The sequence below is a fragment of the Balaenoptera physalus genome, assembly GCF_965194825.1.
Source record: "Balaenoptera physalus genome assembly, chromosome: 20".
Classification (NCBI taxonomy): domain Eukaryota; kingdom Metazoa; phylum Chordata; class Mammalia; order Artiodactyla; family Balaenopteridae; genus Balaenoptera; species Balaenoptera physalus.
This window is the reverse complement of record NC_138901.1, coordinates 60,217,316-60,240,193: the sequence shown is the minus strand read 5'-3', so window position 1 is coordinate 60,240,193 and position 22,878 is coordinate 60,217,316. Positions and strand designations below refer to the sequence as shown.

The window sequence follows — 22,878 nt, the reverse complement described above, 5'->3', positions numbered from 1 at the left end:
TATAACTGAATCACTTTGCTGTAGAGCAGAAATGAACACAACATTGTAAATCAACTATACTTAAATAAAATTTTTTTAAAATGTCAACAATATTAACAACAATAACAACAGAAATAATAATAGAAAGTACTTACATAGCATTTACTATATACCAGATCCTGTTCTAATATATATTGATAGATAGACAGATATAAATATTCATTTAACCCTATAAAAATCCCTTGAGGAAGGTAAAATTATATAGAGATGAGGTAACTGAGACAGAGTTAAGTGCTGAATTCACTCAGCCAATGACCAAATAAATGTGGGCTCATGCTAGCTCTCTGTGGGAGTGTTACTGAGTCCAAGCTTGTACTGCTCACCACACGACAGGACAATAATCGTGAGACGAGTTGATGGCGCAAGGAGTAATGACTTTATTTGGAAAGCCAGCAGCCCAAAAAGATGGTGGACTCGTGCCCCAAAGAACTGTCTTGCCTGAGTTAGAATTCAGGCTTCTTTTATACGAAAAGGGGAGGGGGTAAAGCCAAATACTTCCTGGTTCCCATCAGCCTCCGGAGAGGTGGTGTTAGTTCCTTCCTCCCTGCGGTCATTCACAGGTGGGCCTGGTCAGGATGTTTCCCGTAAGCTAAACGAAGGTATTTTAGCTTAATGCTCGTGACCTGGGAGGCAGGGTTCCCAGAGATGGGCCATTATGTGAAATTTAAACTTACAGACCACATCCCTTTAGTGATTACCTTGATAACAGAACACAAAGATTCTTCCCTATGACAGGAGCAATATTATTATTAAAGGCTTACACTGTAACACAGGGAGGGATGACTGGCAGCTGGTGGTCCAGGATGACTTTGGGAGGAAAAACAACTTTCTAATGAGGATTTCACTTATGCCGTCTGCCTTGGGGTGTGCTTTATCGCCTGCCTCTTTCCACAGTGTATGTAGAAAAAGATACAGCATGTTGCACTGGTTAAGAGCAGAGACCCCACCTCCCACCCCAAAGCTACAACGCCCAGATTGGATTCTGCGTCTTTCTGTTATTTGCTGTCTGACCTAGGCCTCTTCGGTTATTCAATTTTAAGGAATGTTTCTACTGTCCGTCCACCACGAGCCAGGAGCCCGTAAATCCCCATTGGTGATGCCCGACCCACATACTCCATTCCCGATCCGTCAAATCCTGCACATTTTAGCTCCTGAACACCTGCCTCTCAGGTCTCTTCCCTTTGTAATAGAGAAGAACCTTTTGTATTCTATTACAAGTTAATCACTAAAGGGATGTTACCTAGAAGCTTAAATTATACATAATGAGCATTAAGCTAAAATACCTTTGTTTAGCTCACGAGAAACATCCTGACCAGGCCCACCTGTGAATGACCGCAGGGAGGAAGGAATGAACACCTCCCCTCTGGAGGCTGATGGGAAACAGGAAGTGTTTGGCTTTACCCCCTCCCCTTTTACTATAAAAGAAGCCTGAATTCTGGGCTTCCCTGGTGGCGCAGTGGTTGAGAATCTGCCTGCTAATGCAGGAGACACGGGTTTGAGCCCTGGTCCAGGAAGATCCCACATGCTGCAGAGCAACTAAGCCCGTGCGCCACAACTACTGAGCCTGCGCTCTAGAGCCCGCGAGCCACAACTACTGAAGCCCGCGCGCCCAGAGCCTGTGCTCTGCAACAAAGAGAAGCCACCGCAATGACAAGTCCGTGCACCACAAGGAAGAGTAGCCCCCGCTCGCCGCAACCAGAGAAAGCCCGCGCACAGCAACGAAGACCCAACACAGCCAAAAATAAAATAAATAATTTTTTTTTAAATTAAAAAAAAAAGAGCCTGCTTTCTATCCCAGGCAAGATGGTTCTTTGGGGCATGAGTCCACCATCTTCTCAGTTTCCTGGCTTTCCAAAAAGTCGCTATTCCTTGTCCCAACAACTCATCTCTCAATTATTGGCCTGTCATGCGGTGAGCAGTACGAGCCTAGACTCAGTAACACCTTCTCACCTTCTTCACTGACACCCCTTTAGTCCAAGCGCTTTACCTGCTGCGTGACCTTGGGAAACTCCTTTCTCAGTGCCTTAGTTTCTTCATCTGTAAAATGGGGATAGTAACACCTCATAGAGCTTTGGAAGACTTAATATATTTTTTGACATCTTTATTGGAGTATAATTGCTTTACAATGGTGTGTTAGTTTCTGCTTTATAACAAAGTGAATCAGCTATATGTACACATATATCCCCATATCCCCTCCCTCTACCCTCCCTATCCCACCCCTCTAGGTGGTCACAAAGCACCGAGCTGATCTCCCTGCGCTATGCGGCTGCTTCCCACTAGCTATTTTACATTTGGCCGTGTATATACGTGTATATATGCCACTCTCTCACTTCGTCCCAGCTTACCCTTCCCCCTCCCCATATCCTCAAGTCCATTATCTAGTAGGTCTGCCTCTTTATTCTCATTTTGCCCCTAGGTTCTTCATGACCATTTTTTTTGTTTTTTTAGATTCCAGATATATGTGTTAACATACGGTATTTGTTTTTCTCTTTCTGACTTACTTCACTCTGTATGACAGACTCTAGGTCCATCCACCTCACTACAAATAACTCAGTTTCGTTTCTTTTTATGGCTGAGTAATACTGACTTAATATTTTAATGATGAAACATATCAAAGCAGTGTCTGGCATAGAGTAAGATTTCAAAAAAAAAAAATACTAGCCTAAAGAAATGCTCTAAGGCTTCCCTGAATCCCCCTCCTCCTGTTCTAATCTGTCTTCTGCACCAAAGTCAGGATGAGCCTTTCCAGTATCAGTTTTGACCATGTGCCTGCCTGACTTTAACTTCCCTGGGTTTCTCCTTGGGCTCGGGGGATGGAAATCCCTGCCCGGTGAAGCTCGGCTTTCTCTCAAGTTCATCTCCCACCAGGCTGCCCCTTTGACTCCTGACTCATTACCCTCTGTGCTCTCCTATCAGTTTCCTCAATGCCCCGCCTTTCTTCCCAGCATGCACTTTGCACGTGGTGGTCCCTCCACCTAGGATGCTCTCTCCCACTCCCTTCCCCGGTCCTGGGGTTAACCCACCCACCTTCAATCTCCCTTCCCTTCTCGGGGAGGCTTCTCTGATGTCTGCCCGCCCCACCCTGGTCTAGTCAGTCTCTTTTGTCCTTACGCAATCTTAGGACCTCATTCTGCACTTACCTCATTCATTAGGGGGTTTGTTTTTAAACATCGGTCTCTCCCTTTAGTCTGAAACTGTAACCCCCAGGGCGGAGTACTCACCATTGTATGTTTCATGAGTTTTCTCATAACCCAGATGAGACGTTCCATGGGGTTCCAGTTCCTCCCCTCACTCCTCAATCCTCATGCCAACCTCTCTCTGCAACCGTAACTCGTTATTCTAACCTCCGCTGAGAGGCTTTCAAACTTTCTAGAAACAGCATCCCATGTCCACCCAGGTGGGTCATATCCCCAGAGTCATGGCCTGTTCTCCAGTGGTACATCCCCCCAAGTCTGAATTGCATAAGCCAGAAAACGCTCCAAAGGGGTGGGAGCCGGAAATTCCACAGCCTTGACACTCCAGGCACCACACAACAGTCTGTCCTTATGTGTGTGTCACGGAGGAGGGGGATGGGCAGGGAAGGAGGGAACTTCGGAAGGAGCATTTCAAGGTGGCGGGAGTGTTTCCGGTCCTTTCTCCCCCAAGGTGATGCACAGACTTTCTTTTAACCCTCGAACTGACCAGAAGGTAACTGTTTAATTGCACACGCACGCACACACACGCACCACCAGTACCCCTACGTGTCAGATATAGTCCAGTCTAAACCAGAAGTCACAAACTGAAGTCCCAGGGCCAAATCCAACACAGAATTTGACACACAAAAATTATCAAGTTTCAGATAAACATCTAGATTTCCTGCTGCTCTGGAAAAAACTGATACTACCATTGGCTGGAGTGGAGTAATGGTGATCCCTTAGGACAAGGCAGGCTCTCTCATCATCTCCTGCAAGCAGCCCATGACGCTCGGTCACTCGACCAGCCTGGCGCCTGAGGTTTTCAGCGCTAGCCCAACTCTGAAGGGGGAGGAACATATTTTCCTACCTGTCTCTTAGCTCTCAAGGCTGTATCACCCAGGATGAAGTCCTTTGCTTGTTCTTTTCCTCACTCCCTTTCTATTACATCCCCGAGGACTCGCAGGAAATAAGAAATGGTCCACTGCTTAGTCACCTGTCTCTTAAGAGCAAGCCCTTTAGCTTCAAAAAAATGTAGCTGGTGTTTTTTTTTTTTTTTTTTTTTTTTTTTTTTTTGGTGGTGTTTTTAAATGACTGCTTCCAAGGGCCAAATGAAATTCTAAAATTAGGTCCATCCTCCTCCCCAGATGATTCTGGTTGCACAACGGAACACAGGTTGGCAGAGAATGAGAGACGTTAGGAGGCCGATGTTATCAGGCAAGTAAGGGGTGGAGGGGCTGGACTCCAGCAGTGGCCACAGAAAGGAGGGGACAAATGCTGTCAGTCGCGGACCAAATAATGTCACCTGCCATTTCAGTGAACAAAGGATGTCACTGCCATCAGCCACTGTAGCCACACCCTGAGGAGAATTCGGGGTAGAGAAAAACAGGTTGCCTGCCACCAAGCCATCGGTCAAAGCAGTTGACCCCAACGGTCTACCCTGAGGGACTCTGGATGGAGAAAAACAGGATACTAGCCCTAGATGGTTAAGATGCCTATCAAAGGAATGATTTCAAAAAGCCCAGACTCTTGTATCTTCCCATATATGGAAAACCACTCAAATCATTTACTTAAGGTGTCTGGTTTTTCTTTAATTAGCAGTAATCTTTTGATGTTCTGCTACCTAGGGTTTTGTTTCTTTTTTGCAAAAACTCCTATATATCCTGGCCCCTCAGAGCTATCTGAGAGGCTGTATCCCAGGCTTAAGTCCTCAGTAAGTCCACTGAATAGAACGTAATTCTCAATTTTTAGGTTGTGAATTTTTTTCCAGTCGACACAGTTTACCATCAAAATAACCAGCAGTGCTGTCCTTCCTTTGTGAGAATGATACATCAATTTACTGTCATCACATTCTGTATTTACATCCCCCCCCCCCCACAGAAGATCCTAATTATCATCTCTTCTCTCATCTCTTGGACACAAACACATGTTTTTTTTTAAATCTGTGTGTCTATAATATATGAAAACATTTATATAATGAAAACATTTACAGGTTTCAATTAAAGTTGAATGAAAACTATGACTTTGGCTTCTAACCGACTAGCTCTACAACCACAGCAAGCAAATCAAAATCCAATTTAGGGGCACAACAGTGACTCTAAGTTGTGATTGAATTAAACACAGGATCTAGCTTTTATGAGAAAAAAAATTCTACCCCGGTCTGACAGCAGTTTCAATGTTGGTCCCATCCTCCTTGGTAAGCACACCCAGTGTGTGTGTAAGGCGACTTGCAAAGTTCTAGAGTGAACACTTTTCTACTGCAAATAAAATAGGCAGAGTGGGTGTAGTGGGCAATCAACATTTGTTGAAACAAAGGAAAGAAAAGAGAAAGAGAGGGGGGAGAGAAGCGGGGGTAGAGAAAGAGGGAAGGAAGGGAGGGAGGGAGGGAGGGAGGAAGGACTAAGAAATACACACAGGAGTCCTCCAGCTGTAAGTTCTGCTTCCTGAAGAAATGATAATCTTGAAAGCCAGTCTTTGTTGAGAAATAAAAAGGATTACCAACTGCCAAAATTTCCTCTGACCTGTTCAAAGCAGAGGTCGGAGATTCAATTTCACGTTTTGCTGCAACTCATAAGTAGGTAAAACCCGATACCCTGTGAGAGAGGTCCCCCCTCTGCCCAGGGAGGATGTGGGGATAATCTGGGCACAGGTGGAAGAGTCGTGAAAGGGAAGAGAGGAACAGGAAGTCAGGAACAGGAGTTCAAAATCCTCATAAGGGCATTCACAGAAAAAAAGATGAATGATGGGGTTATCCCGTTGCGGGGCCCACTCCTCTTCTCTAGCCACACACTGGCAATGCTTTAAGCATCCTTCTAAATGCTTCATATTTGGTTGGGTACCAGACCAACATGGAGCCTGTGAGCTGAGGTAGGCATCTATACAAATGGGTTGCAGGTAGACCTTGGGTTCTCCATACTTGGTATATGGTGTGAAGGGTATTAGAGGTCCTATGAGTTCTGATGGGGGGTACAGAGGGACTGAAGGTTCCAGTAGTTTAGCAGAGGGATCCGAATAGAATGCAGAAACTTCATGACCAAAGGCCAGGACCCAGACATCAACAGTAAGTGCAGCGTGATGTTCCAACAGATAGGACTGGACCTATGTGAGTGGCCACTGGGATGTGGGTGCCCAGGGACCAGGTCGGTCAACCTGGGGCAGAGACCAGTGTGGACCCAGAGACAGTCATGGACCTGAGGCCTCTTAAAGCACTGCCATGAGGACGCAAACTTTCCATTATCCTCGTATACGAGCATCTTGATCAGAGGAGAGGGATGAGGGTGGTTGTGAGGAGATGGGCAGGGAAAGCCTGAAAGTCTGGGCATTTCCCTAAGAAAGCCTGCTTTAAACCAAAGGAGGCAACTCAAATCCCCCAAACACAATCAGCAGCAACAGGAACTCAAGAAACAGCTGTAGATGCACCTACACAGCACGAGTTTGAATATATGAAATATAGATTATGAATGTTTGACCTTGCTATGAAAAACAAGTGAGGTGATAATTAGTCCAGAAGCAGGAAACAGAAAAAAATGATAAAGTACTGTTTCCTTTCCCCATCAACAGGTGATAAGACGCAACATGCAAAAAAAAAACAAACGCTTGAGAGATGGAAAGAAAGTCTCATATACTTCTTTGTTCTTAATGATATGAGTGTACTTCATTCATCCTCCTCACGGTCAGTATAGTGTTACAATATCAAATTAAGATGAGGACACAGAAGCTCTTGACCAGAAGCCAAAGGCTAAGGGGCAAGCCTGCATATTACCCAGGGTCCCAACAGGAAACACATAGGTCCGTTGGCAGGATTAAGGGGATGAGAAGGTGAGTCACCCAGGGGTCTGTGACAGTAGGAAACTCTTGCTTTTTACCTTGACCAAAAGGGCCAATGGGAGGAAACTGTGTAGGGGAGCCCGGACAGCTGGAGGTGTGGCAAAGGAGGCGAATAGTCCCTGACCTCTCTCTCCTCCCTCCCGCCAGTTTCCTGCTGCGGCTCCCACTGGCCAAGTCCAACTGGAAGTCCAAAGTAAGGGGAGCCCAGGTAACACAATCCATCAGGGTCAGTCTCCAAGGGCACAGAGCAAAGCAGAGTAGGACAGAGAATGAATCGGGGGCAGGGTGTGGCGGGAGGTACATGGAAAATACCCAGCACGGTCTGATACCCATAATCCTAAGCTGTGGCTGACATCCTCAGCTCAGGCTCTGCATTTCTGCGTGATTTTCTGAAACCAGAGAACAGCAGCCCAAGAGCTGCGCTTGGGTGGCCAATCGAACACCTGAAAAGAATCTGTTTTTTTCAATTTTCCAAAGAAATTAAGAAATTTCCATCATCTTCCCCAAGACTGTGATGTCAGACTGTTTTAGTCTCAGCTCAGCTACTTCAAACACTGTCACGTATTTCTATAAACTTGAGCCATGGGAGTTCTGCTTTCACGGTTTCAGTATACAATCTAGAGGCAAAGACTGTGTCGATATGTCACGGATGTCCTGGTCACGGGATGCCCCGCCACCCGGCCCGGACGAGGAGCCAGCGGGCCCTGCCAGACCCAGCTGACCTCATTTGGCAATGCTGGCTTTGGGGGATTTTATTTTAAAACCTGAATATTTATACAGTTTGCATTCTTCGGGAGGTGAGAGATTCTATGAAACTTCAAGAGCTCTCGTTTGCTTTATCTTTTTGCTAAGAGAAGCCAGGCGGCCTGGCTGAGGGGACCTAGCTGACTTGGCTTAGCTGAGCCATACCTGTTGTTATTAAACACAGAGCAGAATTATTTGAAGTCCAATTTCTACGTTAAACATAATAATTTTGCTCTGTTTGGATTCCCGAGCGCTCTGTGGACTCTGTAATTTATTTCATTGTTCTGATGCTGCACCTCCCCGCAGCCCCTTGAATTCCAGACTCTTCGCTAAGGGAGTCGTTGGGAAGGGGTAAGGGGCGGCTATAGCAGGGAATGGGGTGGGAGGAAGATACGAGAACCATCACGGAGATTCCTGGTCCTCCCTGGAGGGGCTCATCAGCTTGTAGAATCAGGAGAGTAGAATTCAGGCAAGTGAGAGGTTATCCTTCCTTCCGGTCTCTTTCCATGGATAATTCATTTGAAATCTAGTAGCTTTGGCATAATTGCTTTCACAGCCTTTTCTACAGTTGCTGTAGGTGACCTGGAGGTGCTGGAGATATCCTGACCTGAAGTGGGATCGCAGGTCTCACCGGCCATGAGACCGCAGGCAGGTGGCTTACCTTCTCTGACCATCGTGCACATCCTGTTGCTGCACAGACTGGTACTGATGCAGAGCAATGAAAATCCCTGGCCTTTCCCTGGAGACAGTTTGAGAAGCACGGGTAAGGATGACGACATCCCCACCTCTCAGATCATGTACGGGAGGCCTGGCCGCAGTGCCCGGCATATTGTAGGAGCTCAAGAAATGGCAGTTCCTTCCTTTCCTCTGTCCCCAAGAAGACTTATAAGGACCTTGCAGTCAATACCCGAGACCCCTGAACCCTGACCTTGCTCCAAGAGAACATGCAGGGAGGAATCTTGCCAGAAAGCGGCATTAGAAGCCTTTGTTGGGGAGGAAAGATGTGCTTGTGAATCCTTGCCCCCAAACTTCTTGAGAACACAGTGGGGTCCAAAGAAGCAGCTCCCTCCTCTCCCCACCTAGGAGGAAGTCCTTCATGGGACCTACAGACGATAGCTTCAAATCAAGCTTCAATTTACAGAACATGGTCATATCCAAGGGTCTGAGAATTTTTCCCAACTGACCGCTGGATTCTCACTATAGATAGTCCATTCATTTGCACTGAACAATCTCTTCTAGGTCTCCTTTAAAAAAAACACACACAAAAAAACTAGTAGCGAAGAAACAAGCGTTCAAAGGGGGCCACCAAAGTCCACTTTTATCACAACAGTGACCCTAGTATACACTTTTTACAAAAGATTTTACTTCCTTAGAGAAATCTTCAGCACACAGCAAAACTGAGCGGAAGGTACAGAGATTTCCTATAAGCCCCCTGCCCCCACACGCAGAGTATCATACAGACCTTTGGTCTTTTCTTCCTTTGGACTCTGACACAGCTCAGTTATGAGATGTCAAAGCTACGGGCAAACTGCCTGTCCAGTGCAGCACAAAGTTCCCCCCAGACCATGTCTAATCTTGTGCAGAAAATAAAATGTTTAAATCCTATGACAACTTTGCTGATGGAGGGGAGGCTTGTCTTGAACCTGGTGGGTTCACGGCCTGTATCAGTACTGCCTCGTAGGTATTGCACAGCGACCGTAAATGCTGAAAAGACCTGGAAACTTTTGGAAAGCTCAGCGTGTCTGTGATCCCTGCTTTCCAATGACTGCTCGTGTACACCACTTCAGAGGGAAATAATGAGCATGAAATTGAATTATACAGGCGCCCGCCTAACCATCTCAACCAGAACTGTGTCCCTAATCTTTTATTTGGAAGATAAAGTGAAAAATCTAAAGCTACTCTCCTTAGGATGGCATTTTCTTCCCTTTGTGTCTCGGCCAAGAGAATTCCCTTCAACCTACGGCTCTCAACTTCAAAGTCAGCTCTTCTCTTCGCTGCTGGCCTGCTTTTGAACCTTCATTTGTGTTCTCTGTGTGCTGCGAGAACACACCCACCACGGGACCTCGGGGGAACGGCCTGGGGAGAGACGAGCTGCCGCTCAGGGCTGGGACGCGCTGGCAGGGTCTCAAAACGGGACTGTGCCTTGTGGTCTACTTGCACAGCTGCCACGCCGGGAAGGAGAGGGACAGGCTCAGGTCCTCGCAGGCTCTGGAAGGCGCTGGCCCGGCCACAATGCGTCCCAGGCTACGACTGAGGCCAGCGGTCCAGAGCATCCTGAAAAGGCACTGCTCCGAGGACCCTATCTGGCCTCTTTTTCAAAGCCTTTTCTTCCCCCTCTGCTGTGTCGTTCTCCACACTTAAGTCCCGCCCTCGGGACTCACATTTCACGCCACATGCCCTGCGTGAGGCCCCGTCTCATTTGCCTCCATGGATGGGTCCGCGCCGAGCACAAGCTCTGGCCCCGGAGCAACACCGGTAAATGTTTGCAGGATGCGCATTTGCACAGCAAAGCTCCCAGAGCAGTGCCTGTGCTCTTAGGGATTCAGGTGGTGAAGCTATAAAACACAGTATCTAGAGAAATAGTCCTCCTCCAAAGCCCCTTTGCTCTGCCTTTCCCACTACTTCCCACTCAGATAAGAGCCCGAGAAGCTTCCCTAACCCTAACCCAAACCCAGGGCCACCCATGGACCCAAAACACAATTCCTCACGCCCCCGCCCCCAGGATTATTTAGCCTTTTTCAGTGAAAACACAACATCGAAAATAAGACTATTAGTGTTTTTCACTTGCATAGTCTTTTTCCAGATGAAAGGACTTATAAAGGATGAGAAAAGTTTTACAGTGTTTCTATCAAATGGCAGGAAAAACTGGGCTGAAGTTGGGGAAGGAAGGTCAGCCTTTAGGTCAGACATCAAGACCTTCCTGACAACCAGAGTTCTGATGCACTACAATAAGACCATCAAAGAGCCCTCTCCAAAGAAGCTTGTGAGTTTGTTAAAAAAAAAAAAAAAAAAAAAGTTATAATCCAAATGTAGTCTTTCCAGAGTCGAAGGGATGGGTTACCTTCCCTCCTCACCCCACAGGCCCATCTGTCAAAATCCTCCCCATCCTACGAGGCCCATCTCAGCTGCACAGAGACTGTTGTTCTCCCCTGTACCCACCTTTTCTGGTACTTTGGATTCATCAACACTTGCCTATTGACACCTACCATGTTCAGATACTGTTCTAGTTTTTTTTTTTTGGGGGGGGGGCACAGAAATGGTCTTGAAAGACGAGGTCCCTGTTGTCACACAGCACACGTTGCTGGGGGAGGGGGGCCTATCCATGTGATAAACAAGGAAACAAACACACAAAATGCTCGTAACTAGTTTTCAGTGATATGGAAAAGTAAAACAGGTTAAGTAGCTGGGAGTAGTGGGGAGGCCCCTCTCCCCAGATGGGACTCTCCACAGGGAAGTGGGAGAGGTGACCACAGCTGAGGGCTGGGAAAACCAGCACGTTCAGAGGTGGGCAAGGGGATCCCAGGAGGAGGGACCAGCAGGGACACTCGTTGGAGAGACAGGCACAAGCCACGCGCGTGGCTCTGGCTGAGCTGAAGGGAAAGAGGAGGCTGCTGCCGGCTGTCTTCCCCCGGGAACTGTTTGGTTGTCTCCGTTATGTAAGGAAGGATCTGGAAGGACCACAATCTCCCCACAGGGTGTTATGGACTGAATGTTTGTGCTCCAAACATCATATGTTGAAACCCTAACCCCCAATATGATGGAATTTGGAAATGGACCTTTGGGAGGTAATTAGGGTTAGATGAGGTCATGAGGGTGGGGCCCTGGTCTCATGGGATTAGTGCCCTTGTAAGACACCAGAAAGCTTGCTTACTCTTTCTCTCAAGTTCTCCCCATCCCACCCCAAACATGCACAAGAGGTCATGGGAACACACAGCAAGATGGCAGCTGCCTACAAAGCAAGAGAAGAGGTCTCAGAATGAAAGGTACCTGTCGGCACCTGGATCCTGGGCTTCCCAGCCTCCAAAAGTGTGAGAAGTAAATTTCCCTTGTCTATGGTATTGTGTTATGGCAGCCCAAGCTCATACAGATGACTAGTATGCTTGGCACTCGATAAAGAGCCTGTAAATTCTCTTCAGTGAACGAGTAATGGAGTCAGGGGATCATTGCCCATGGCCCCTCAGTCCTGCATGACTCATGCCTCACCCTACGTAAGAGGGACCTATAACCCTCCACTCAAAGCTTCACCAGATAGTTCCAGGAGATCCTGAGAGAGCCTCACAGCAATCCAAAAAAAGTCATCACATATTCTTCCACTCCAGGTTTCCAGCCCAGCCAAGTTGCTTTCAAAACTGTGCCAACTGTCCCCATGGCTAAGACCCAGGTGTTCATGCTGAGGGTGACAGCCACCCTCTGGTCCCAAAGCTCCAAGCCCCCAAGTGCCAACATGAGGCTGTGCTCCCCGCAGCCCCCACTGAGGCATGGGGTAGCCATGGGGAAAGACATGCGTTCTCTTCTGTGCCCTTCTCACCTAGCCCTAGAACTTCTATTTGGTCCTCTGCTGAATCCTCTAGGGAAACAGGTGCTTCAGCTTCTGCCTGAAGTCTGGTCTCCAATGAGTTCTCCAGACCACAGCTACTGTGTCCACTGACCCATGAGATGTGTCTCGGGGCAGCAGACACCTGTGGGTAGCCAGTCACCCCCGTGCCAACTTGTCATCCAGGTCCCGTGTGACTGAGTCCCAAGGTCAAGCTACACGTTGAATAAGAGACCTGACATCCCTGGATTCTTGGGCTCTGCTCATGTCTAGCCATGAACTACAGGAGGCTCTCTGGTACGTGGAAAAGATGCTGCTGAAAGGGATGAGCAAACTGACTCTTCCTGCAGAGGAAGTGGTGTGTGTGTGTGTGTGTGTGTGTGTGTGTGTGTGTGTGTGTGTGTGTGTGTGTGTGTGTGTGTGTGTGTGTGTGTGTGTGTGTGTGTGTGTGTGTGTGTCTGCTGGAGCTCTCTGGGGCTAGAATCAAGATATATGTCTTCAGTGTGCTGTTGCCAGTAGACGTTTGACTAGCACCCCTACACATGACATTTGTTTGTTCAAATGTCACACAATTCATGGTCCGAATGGGAGCATGGCGGGGCTGTGACACTGAGCAGCTGAGGACTCCCGAGCTTGGCGGCCTCTCAGGCGTGCTGCACACCATGGCTGGCAGCCGAAGCCTGCATGGCAGAGTGCATGGAGCCCCATGGACACATGTGCACACCCCCCACACACTCGCACACACAGAGGCACATGCGAGCAGGTAAGAGGCACCCTGTCCTCTGCAGACGCTTCGTTTCTTTCATGTAATTTACACCCCCAAACTGTACTTTGCCCAATCTTGTCCTGGGGACTTGATTTCTTTCATGTGGTTCTCTGCACTAACGAGATTAAATCAGTTCCAATAGGTACCGGTTTAATGGAGATGATAAACTTTTATTGAACTTGAGCACATTAAAATGAAATGTAAGCAGTAGGTGATCTTGGCATTCTCCTGGGGTCTCTTCCAATTTGAATGAAGCCAGCATGCTTCTCTGGAAAATAACAGTTCCCAGCCCAGCTCGCATTATGTGCTTAATTAAAAGCTATTTTTGTGGTATAAAAAGGAGCTAAACAATGTTAGGTTCCTTCTCTTCCATGGAAGTCTAAAGAAACCATGTCTCCAACTGCAAACAAAGAGATGGACGAGTCCTTTCTTCAAAACTGTAAAACCAGATCTTTACATTGCACACAAAGAGCAGGTAATGCGCTATTTTACAGCGGCCTGTCTGCTAATCTGTGATCTGTTTTGTCTGTGAATGGGATTATCATGGTGGTTTATTGAAAAGGAGCCAAAAACGATATTAAGTAAACCGTTTACACAAAGCCACCAGGCTGAAAAAGCCAAACTCAGACTCATTTCAGGTTCTAACCAAAATAAACTTTATTACAGTTTCAACTGGACAGTTAAACCTTTCAGGGTCTGTTCAACTTGCTGAAATGTGTAGAACCCGAGCCCACGGCTCTCCACGGAAATGAGACTATAAATATCGTGGTTCGTCTCTGAAGGTTGCCTTTCTTTGCAGTGCTCTGCAAGGCTCTCCCTCGGGCCAGGGTTTCAGCCGGGCTCCTCGGCCAGGCTCCTGTCACTGCTCTGCCCAGTCCCATAAGTCAAGAGAGGGAGGCTTGGTGCTCCGGCTCGGCAGGGGGTCGATGCAGAGCTGTCAGTAACCCTCATGGGACATCTTTATGTCTCCAGGGGGGCTGGCAGGGATGCACCTGGCCTCTTCTGACCCTCGTGGTGGCCCCCCGATTCACCAGGGTCAAAATGATTTTTTTTAAATGACCGTCAACTCTTGACCTTTGTACATCTTAAATCCTAATCCAGGGCCAAAACATTTCACAAGATGTGCTTTGATCTGCTTGAAAACAGAGAAAGACCAGAAGAATAGAAACATCCACTGACGAAGCCCAAGGTGAACACACTGTTTTGTCTCCTGGGGTTCTGTAGCAGGAAGCCAGAGAGTTCCCGTCCGCGTCCACTGTATCCACGGAAGGAACATGAGAGATCGCTTCTCCAGGCCTGACAGTTTACAGATCAGGAAACGGGCTCACGACAATCTTCCTTTTTTTTTTTTTTTTTTTTTCCTGAGCCTAATTTTTCTCAGAATTGTCTTCTGGACTCTGAAAAGGCTGTATCCCTTTGCTTTCACACCAATCACCTCCTAACCTCATCCATCCATCCATCCACTTGAAGGATCCATTCATTTGAAGGATTCATTCATTTCAATAGATCCATCCATTCATTCATTTATTCGAAGAATTCATTTGAAGGGTGCCAGACACTGAGTTAGAAGTGGGTGATAAAGAGTAAGACAGGGCCCCCAACCTCGGGGGCTCAAAGGCCAGTTGAGTGACAGGTGGACCTACAGGAATTATAATACGGAATGATTCATGGTTAAATAAAGAAACTAAGTATCGTAGGAAGACAGGTTCTGCTTGGTCTCCCATCTCAGCTCCTCCTCTTCCCCTGACCTCTAGACCCCTTAGGATTCAGTCCTGGGTCTTCTTTTCTCCTTCATCTACTCTCTTTCCCTAGGTGGTCTCATCTGGTTCCAGAGCTTTGAACAACTGTACGTTGATGAATATTTTTCTGTCTCCATCCCTGACCTCTCCCCAGAGCTCCACATTCTTACTGCCCTCTGCCTGTCTGATCAGCTCCACCTGAATGATTAAAGAGGCATCTCAAGCTTCTGTACAAACAGTAAGTCATGACGTCTGCCTTCCCACAATGGCCCTGCCATGGCTTTCCCCATCAGCACAGTTGTTCTGGGGAAAAACTCAGGAGGCAGCCTTGACTCTTCCCCTTCCTCCCCTCTCCATATCCAAGTCAGGTGGATTCCATCTCCCAAGGCAACTGGACCTGTTCTCTGTTTGCACGCTCCCTGAAAAAATCTAGCTTCAAGACCCATCACACTTCCAATCTGTTTCCCACACTGCAGTTGGTATATAATCTTTTTAAACTTCAACTGGTATAGTATCACTCCTCCACTTAAAACCCTTCAAAGGAATAAGACTTTCATTTCTGACAGAGGTGGAATAAATAGACTTATCCTCCCATATGAAATAACTAAAAAATAATACACAATAAGACATGGAAGCCACCTAAGTGTCCATTGACAGATGAACGGATAAAGAAGATGTGGTACATATATACAATAGAATATTAGTCAGCCATAAAAAAGAATGAAATAATGCCATTTGCAGCAAAATGGATGGACCTAGAGATTATCATACTAAGTAAGCCAGACAAAAACAAATATTACAACAAGGACCTACTGTATAGCATGGGGAACTGTACTCAATATCTCAGTATCTTGTAACAACCTATAATGGAAAAGAATCTGAAAAAGAATATATATATATATATGTATTATATATTATATATTATATATATATGTAACTGAATCACTTTGCTGTACCCCTGAAACTAACACAACATTGTAGGTCAACTATACTTCAATTTTTAAAAAAAGATTTAAAAATACAAAATATATGCAAAACTATTTTTATAACATTAGACATCAGGCAATGAAGGAGAGTGATAGTTGAGACATGAAACAAAGTGAAGCCCTCTGTTGGCCCCAGCTTAGTGCCTGGAGAGAATGTCCAAGTCATGGTACAAAGACAGGGAAGAAAAGGCTTGGCAGCCTTGGTGAGTTGAGGAGCCAGTACTAGGAGTCCATGAAGCCAAGGAAGTCAGAGTTCAGGAGAGGGTGCTGGAGAGAAGAGAGTTAGAGAGAGAGAGAGAGAGCTGCAGAAGGTCCTCCTTGAGCTGCGTGTCGCTCAGTGCGTATCTGTGAGAGAACTAACTGATACAGGGGGAAATCCACGTGCAAGGATCTGAGAGAAGGATTTCTCAGTGGTCACTCAAGAGTGGGAATAATTTCTCTTCTCATTAGTCACAGTGAAAAAAGCCTGGCGATGGGTCTTGTGCCACTGACAGGTAGCCTCTTCCTTAAGAATAAACAATGCCCCCCACCAACAAACAACTCTTAGGAATTACAAGTTAAACTAAAAAAAAAATAGAATAAATAAATTACAAAGAACAAAAATCAATTAAACATAAAACAGGAAGCATAATAGAGAAAATAAATGAGGCCAAAAGCTGGTTATGTGGGAAGCAATAAATTGGGTAAACCAGACCCATGGGGGGGGGGGGCGCGGTGATATTAACAGTACCAAGAACGAGAGGCATGACATTACTATAGATTCTACAGATATTAAAAGGATTATTTCTTACGGACAGCTTTATGACAATAAATCTGACAACTTAGAAGAAATGGATAAATTCCTTAAAAGACATAAGGCAAACACTTGCTCAAGAAGAAAGAGATAATCTGAACAGATAATCCTTTATTTTTAAAAATTGAATTAGTAGCTTAAAGCCTTGTAAACAAAGGAGACTCCAGGTACAGATGCCTTCGTTAGTGAATTCTACCAAACATTAGGAAGAAATAACACCCATTCGAACAAACTCAAAGAACACTGAAGGGGGGCAATGTTTCCCAAACCATTTTATAAGGCCAGCATTACTCTGATACCAAATCCAAAAAAAGATGTTACAAGAAAGGAAAACTACCTGGGTACGAATTTTCTAAACACAATCTTAGCAAATTTAATCCAACAATATGTAAAGAGGATAATAAATCAAGTAGGGATTATTCCAGGAACGTATTTTTGGCTTAACATTCAAAACAATCAATTAATAGTCTAAAAAAAAAAAAAGATGACCATCTCAAAAGATTGAGAACAAACATTTGACAAAATACAGCACCCATTCCTGATAAAAACTCTCAGTAAAGTAAGAATAGAAGAGACTTCTTTAACCTGATTAAAGGTTAAATCTATGAAATTTTAGGTTTTAATCTATGAAAAACCTACAAGTCATACACATGCACAAAAGTACATACCTTAGACCCAAGTAATTGATCCTATTTACATAAAATACTAGAAAATGCAAACTAATTTATAGTAACAGAAAGGAAATCAGTGGTCTTCTGAGGTTGCAGTCAGGGAAGGTTCTGAGTGTGGGATTACAAAGGACCATAACAAAACTTTGGGAGATGATGGCTATGTTCATTGTCTCAAGCATGATGATAATTTCATGGGTGTATGTGTATGTCAAAACTGATCAAATAGCGCCCTTCACATATGTTCAGTTTATTGTATGTTAATTATATGTCAATAAAGCCATTTAAAAAATCCTTGAAAGGTTTTACATTGCTTTCAGAATAAAATCCCAAGTGACCTCAGAGTTCGACATGATCTGGTACCAACCTACCTTTGCAACCTCAGCTTTTACCACTTCATGCAAAAGTACCCCCCAAACATACCAAGCAATTTCCTTCCTGCCCCAGGACCTTTGCACTCACATCTCCCTGTGTTTGGAGTGCTCATCCTCTACCACTTATTTTAGCTCTTCCTCATTTTCTAAGTCACCGTTTAAATATCACCTCCTCACAAGGGCCTTTCCTGATACTCTGTATTTTAAGTAGGCTCCTTCCAGATACTTTCACCTGCTATTACCTTATTTATCACTTCTACAGAGCTTACCACACTAATTTTCTTAGTTATTTGTTTAATGGTGTATTATCCACCTCCCCGCAAGAATGTAACTCCTCGAGGGCAAGAATATGTTCTGTCTTACTCCTGCCCCTGGACCCAGCACAGTGCCTGGCATAAAGTACATTCTCACTAAATACTCATAAATAAGTATACATGAATAAGGGAATGAGAGCAATGAACTATGTACAAACTGAAAGAGATTTCATGGAAAAGTGACACAGAAGCTCAGTTGTGGGGAGTTCTTGTTAATTCTGTGATTACAGACAAGATTATTTAAACCATCTATTGATATTTTCTTATATATAAAACAGGGCTGCAAATAAGGATTTTAATGGCTATTGAAAGACATGAATTACACACACACACACGCACACACACACAAAAGACATTTATCATAGTGCCTGGAATATAGTAGCAGCTCAACAAATGAGTTCCCTTTCCTTTCCCCAATTCCAGCTGTGAGGAGGGGAGCTCCATGGGGTAAAAGCATGCTCCCATGAAAGGACAAAGCATATTTGGAGGACCATGACAAAATGGAAAAATTTAGGAGCATCATGGGGAGAAATGAAAGTCAAAACTGGAAATGCCCTTTGACACCAGGTTGTACAGGGACTCAGCCATATGCCCACTCTGGATTTCCATCTGTGAATAATAGGAAGCTGTAAAGGAGCATGGGGAGGGGAGGGGTGGAGGAAGTTAGGCTTGGGAGATTTAGAATTGACAAGAGTAACTCTAGTAACTGCATGAATACTGAAGTGAAAGGAGGTAAAGGCTAGGGAAGATGAGAGAGAAGAACTGGAATTTTTTAACTGTCTAGATTCCAAGGATGATGACGAAGAGAGGTATAGATTGTAATTTGTATCCCAGACCTTCACCTCCAAATATGTGTTCTGCCTTGGCCAGCACCACCTATCTCTCTTAGGAGAACCCCCAAAACTCACAGCATCAGAGCTGAGACTGTGTGTTAGAGCAGAGGGAGCTCTTTACCACTGGTTGAAGACAAAATCAGAATAGGAGATGGGGAAGACGTTTGAATGGTCATGAACTTTTGATATAATTTTTCATACCCAGAGGTTACCGATGAGAGCCATGGAGAACGTCAGTTCTTTTGATTAAGGAGAAAGAGAAAGGGGTGAAATGTTTAAAATCCCCAAGGCTACCAAGACACAAAACAAGAGAATTGGCAGCAAAGACCCAAGTAGTCAGGCCTAGTACAAAACAAGGGGATCAACAGAGTAATAACGGATTTGCCGTTTGAAGGTCAACACCGGGGGTTGAAGGTTAGGACTCAGGCTTCCCTAGCAACTCTGTTGAACGGGGACATCCCTTAACAACAGATTCAACAGGGAGCTAACTGGTAAACCTGGAGGTGGTTTCACTCTTCCAGAGAAGAGAAAGCTACAGAAAGAGAAACCCTCGTGACAAATAAATAAAAATAACATTTTGCTGAGATTTACTCCTAATTAGAACTACAGGGGAGACTAATGCTTCGTAAATTTGAATTTACAAGACGTGCCTGTCGGCGGCTGTTTATATCCTTGGAGGTGGCATTGGCATTTCTGACTACCTACTACCAGGAGACCAATGAACCTAGTAATGCAAGAGAATCACAGGTGAAGCTTGATAAAAATGCTGATGGCCTGGAGACTTTGATTTAGTCCACCTGGAATAGATCCTGACATTCGAATTTTAAATAAGTTCCTCAGGTTATAGTGATGTGCTGCCCAGTTTGAGAATCACAAATTTAGATTATGGTCTTGTCCAAACAGAGAGAGTTTGCACAGGTGTAGAAAACTCAACGTTAGAAAGTATAGCCTGATTTTTCCTTATGATACATTGGTAAGAAGAAACATAATACCTAATTGTACTATATAATTTACATAGTTGCATAATTTCAAGGAAGATCATTAAAAATATGGGTATCTTAAAATCAGTTAAGAATTCTCACTTTTCTTTGAGATGTGAGAATGGAAGTTTTGATTCTGAGACTTGGGGGGATAAAGGGTTCAAAGGAAAGTTTGAGAGAGCGCATTTCCAAAGCTCTGTTCCAAAGAGAAGGGGAAAGAGATGCCGCTGGGCTGAATTCCATTGCCCACAAATGGGGCAGGGGTAGGTGGTGTTTCTTTTAAACCCACGCCTGGTGAGAGGGGCTGGAATGAGACCATTCAGAGCTTTCGAGATGTGCTTTCTGTCACTGGGAAGAACACGTGGGAAGGTAAAGCAGCCTGTGTGTCTGGGAAGTGACTGTGCTCCTCTCCAAAGGGAGGGGATCAGACCTAAGTCTTAAAAAGGCATGTTGTCCTAAAGCCATTTTAAACCCTGTCCAAGAGGACTGTTTGAAAGTGCAATGCAATCCGACAGAGAAAGTTTTGTGCACAACCAGAAATCTCGGGGCTGAGAGGGGAGTAGTAGCCAAAAGAGAGGCCCAGGATTTGAAGCCCAAGGGCCCAGCAGCAGCAAAGACTCCAGAGAGCTCATAACAGCACCTTCTGGAGGAAGAGACAGCTTTAACCCTTGTCTGGTACAAACAGAGCAAAGCCATCTTGAGATAGTATCAGTCCAATAAGAAATCTGAATATCCATTTTCTCTTCTTCTTTTCCTGTGTTCCAGCCCTGCAAGGTACATAAGCTAAAGTAAAGTAAGATGATGGTTGAGATGAACCAGACATAAAGAAAAAGCTGACTGTCCCTCCCTCCTAGGCAGCAGGCAACTAGTCCTAGCAGGGGGAGCAAAAAAGATATAACACTAAGTCAAGTTTGAAATTTGGGCTCCTGCATGGAATAGGTCATTTTACTAACTGTACTCAGACTGACAGGTGAGTTTAAGTACCCAACCTTGGGTCTTGCCATTCTTATCCAATGGCAAGGGCAATTTTAAAGGGACTGTGGGAGATAAAGTTGCTTTTTTGATTTTATCTCACAGGTTGAACATGTACAATGTACAGTTCCAAGAGTTTATTCTAACTGTCATCTTCTCTAAACCCTTCCTCTCTATTACCTTTAAGAAAAACAAAACCATGTTGTATTTGCCACCCACCTCATCTCACAGTTAGAAATCTCTTAGCTCATAGGTATGACCCTGATTTCCAGAGTTTCTGTAGTCAAATCAGAAACAAAAATAGAATAATGCAAAAAGACAAGAAGCAGCAGTTAAGAGCTGTTCCAAAAGCACTTTCCAAGAAGAGAATGTGTTTTAAAGGTGCCTGGGATTTCTTTTAATTGATTATGGTAAGACACAGACATGGAAATGATCTTTTATGAAGGAAGTGTTTTTATACTCACAGATCCCTAGAAACAGGAAGCGAGACACACAGGGCCACATGGGGAAGCACCAGGGTCAGTCAGGAGACAGGGAGTGAGGGGAAAAAGATGGATAAGAGCTTTTCTTGTGGTCTAATTGGGAGAAAACATGTGAGGCAGGGTGAGCAGGCTTAGGATTGGCTGGTTTAAATCACTTCAGCAGGCTCTAGGGCACAGGGGATGCCCCTAGTTGTCTGCTACTTGGCCCTGGAGTGATTAGGGCAGGAGAATAGCGGCCCTGAGCATGAAGGCCCTGGAGAAGAAGGGGTTGGAGGGTTGCATTTGAAAGGTTCACTAAGGGCAAGCTGTTTCCTACCTCTAGGAAGTAGTTACACCTGGGAGGGGCAGTCCCCCCCCCCACGGTCAGCAAAGGCCCTAGATGTCAGAGCATCACAAAACAGAAAATAAAAAAGCATTGTTCACACAACGGAAAGTGAAATGTAACAGGGTCAACTGCTGTAAAGAAGTCAAGAAGTTGAGGGCTTCCCTGGTGGCGCAGTGGTTGAGAATCTGCCTGCCAATGCAGGGGACACGGGTTCGAGCCCTGGTCTGGGAAGATCCCACATGCCGCGGAGTGACTGGGCCCGTGAGCCACAATTACCGAGCCTGCGCGTCTGGAGACTGTGCTCCACAACAAGAGAGGCCACGATAGTGAGAGGCCCGCGCACCGCGATGAAGAACGGCCCCCACTTGCCGCAACTGGAGAAAGCCCTCACACAGAAACGAAGACCCAACACAGCCATAAATAAATAAATAAATAAATAAAATATTTTTAAAAATACTTTAAAAAAAAAAAAAAAGAAGTCAAGAAGTTGAGTCCTACAAGATAGGTATTGGATTTGCCAACCGAGTGGCCACTGAGAGCACTGTTAGGAAGCCATCTGGGTGGGGAGGTCGGAGCAAAAGGGATAAAAAAGAAAATTTTTGGTCAAGAAACAGTATCAGATTGTGAAGAGGTCTCTGCATATATGAGACACAAAAAGGAAAGAAAGTAGGCAGCGTGCCTATAGTAAAATGGTAGGATAAGAGAGAAGGTATTGTGTTTTGTGAGATTTGTTTTCGTTTCAGTGGACAAGAGAGATAAATATGCTTGTAGGCAGGAGACAAGAGACCCAGGCGGGGGTGAGAGAGAGAAAGAGAGAGACAGAGACAGGGAGAGTGAGACAGAGACGGAGACGGAGAGAGAGACTGACCTAAGAGGTTGGCTTGAATTCCTGAGGGACTTGGACCAGCCTTGATTTCCAGCAGCGTGGAAGTGGATGTCAGGGCTTGCGCAGGGAGGATGCACTTATCCGAGCTCACGTGGCCTTACTGTGCCAGTGGAGATTGGAATCAGCTGGCCCGTGTGCAAGGCAGTGATACTATACAGAGCACAGCAGGCCTCCTTGAGGGCTTTTATCAGGGGATTGTCCTTCATGTCAGTGTTTGGTTTCCTACATTCTGGATACAGAAGGCTCAATAGATTAAACAAAAGAGTGAGATGTTCCTCTGATGTGGGAAGGGTATATCAGTGTCCTGATCTATTTGTTTTCCATGTCAAGAGTATGTTTATGGAGGCCAAGCGTTTAGGAACCACACCCAGCATAAAAATCGATCCACCTTTGTTTAGAGCAATATGTTGGCAAAACCATACCATACTGTTTGAATTAAGGGAGC

The 22,878-nt window shown here is 45.4% G+C and overlaps 2 protein-coding genes across 2 annotated transcripts in view; both read right to left on the bottom strand.

The window, feature by feature from the left end:
* ARHGAP44 (Rho GTPase activating protein 44) overlaps positions 1-21,636 on the bottom strand; it is a 490,736-nt gene extending 469,100 nt beyond the window's left edge. The window contains exon 1 of the mRNA XM_082441382.1: positions 15,679-21,636. The gene's annotated coding sequence lies outside the window, so the exon portion shown is untranslated. The remainder of the gene's footprint in view (positions 1-15,678) is intronic.
* The window catches only part of MYOCD (myocardin), a 492,789-nt gene that overhangs the window by 270,929 nt on the left and 198,982 nt on the right, over positions 1-22,878 (bottom strand). The window lies entirely within an intron of this gene.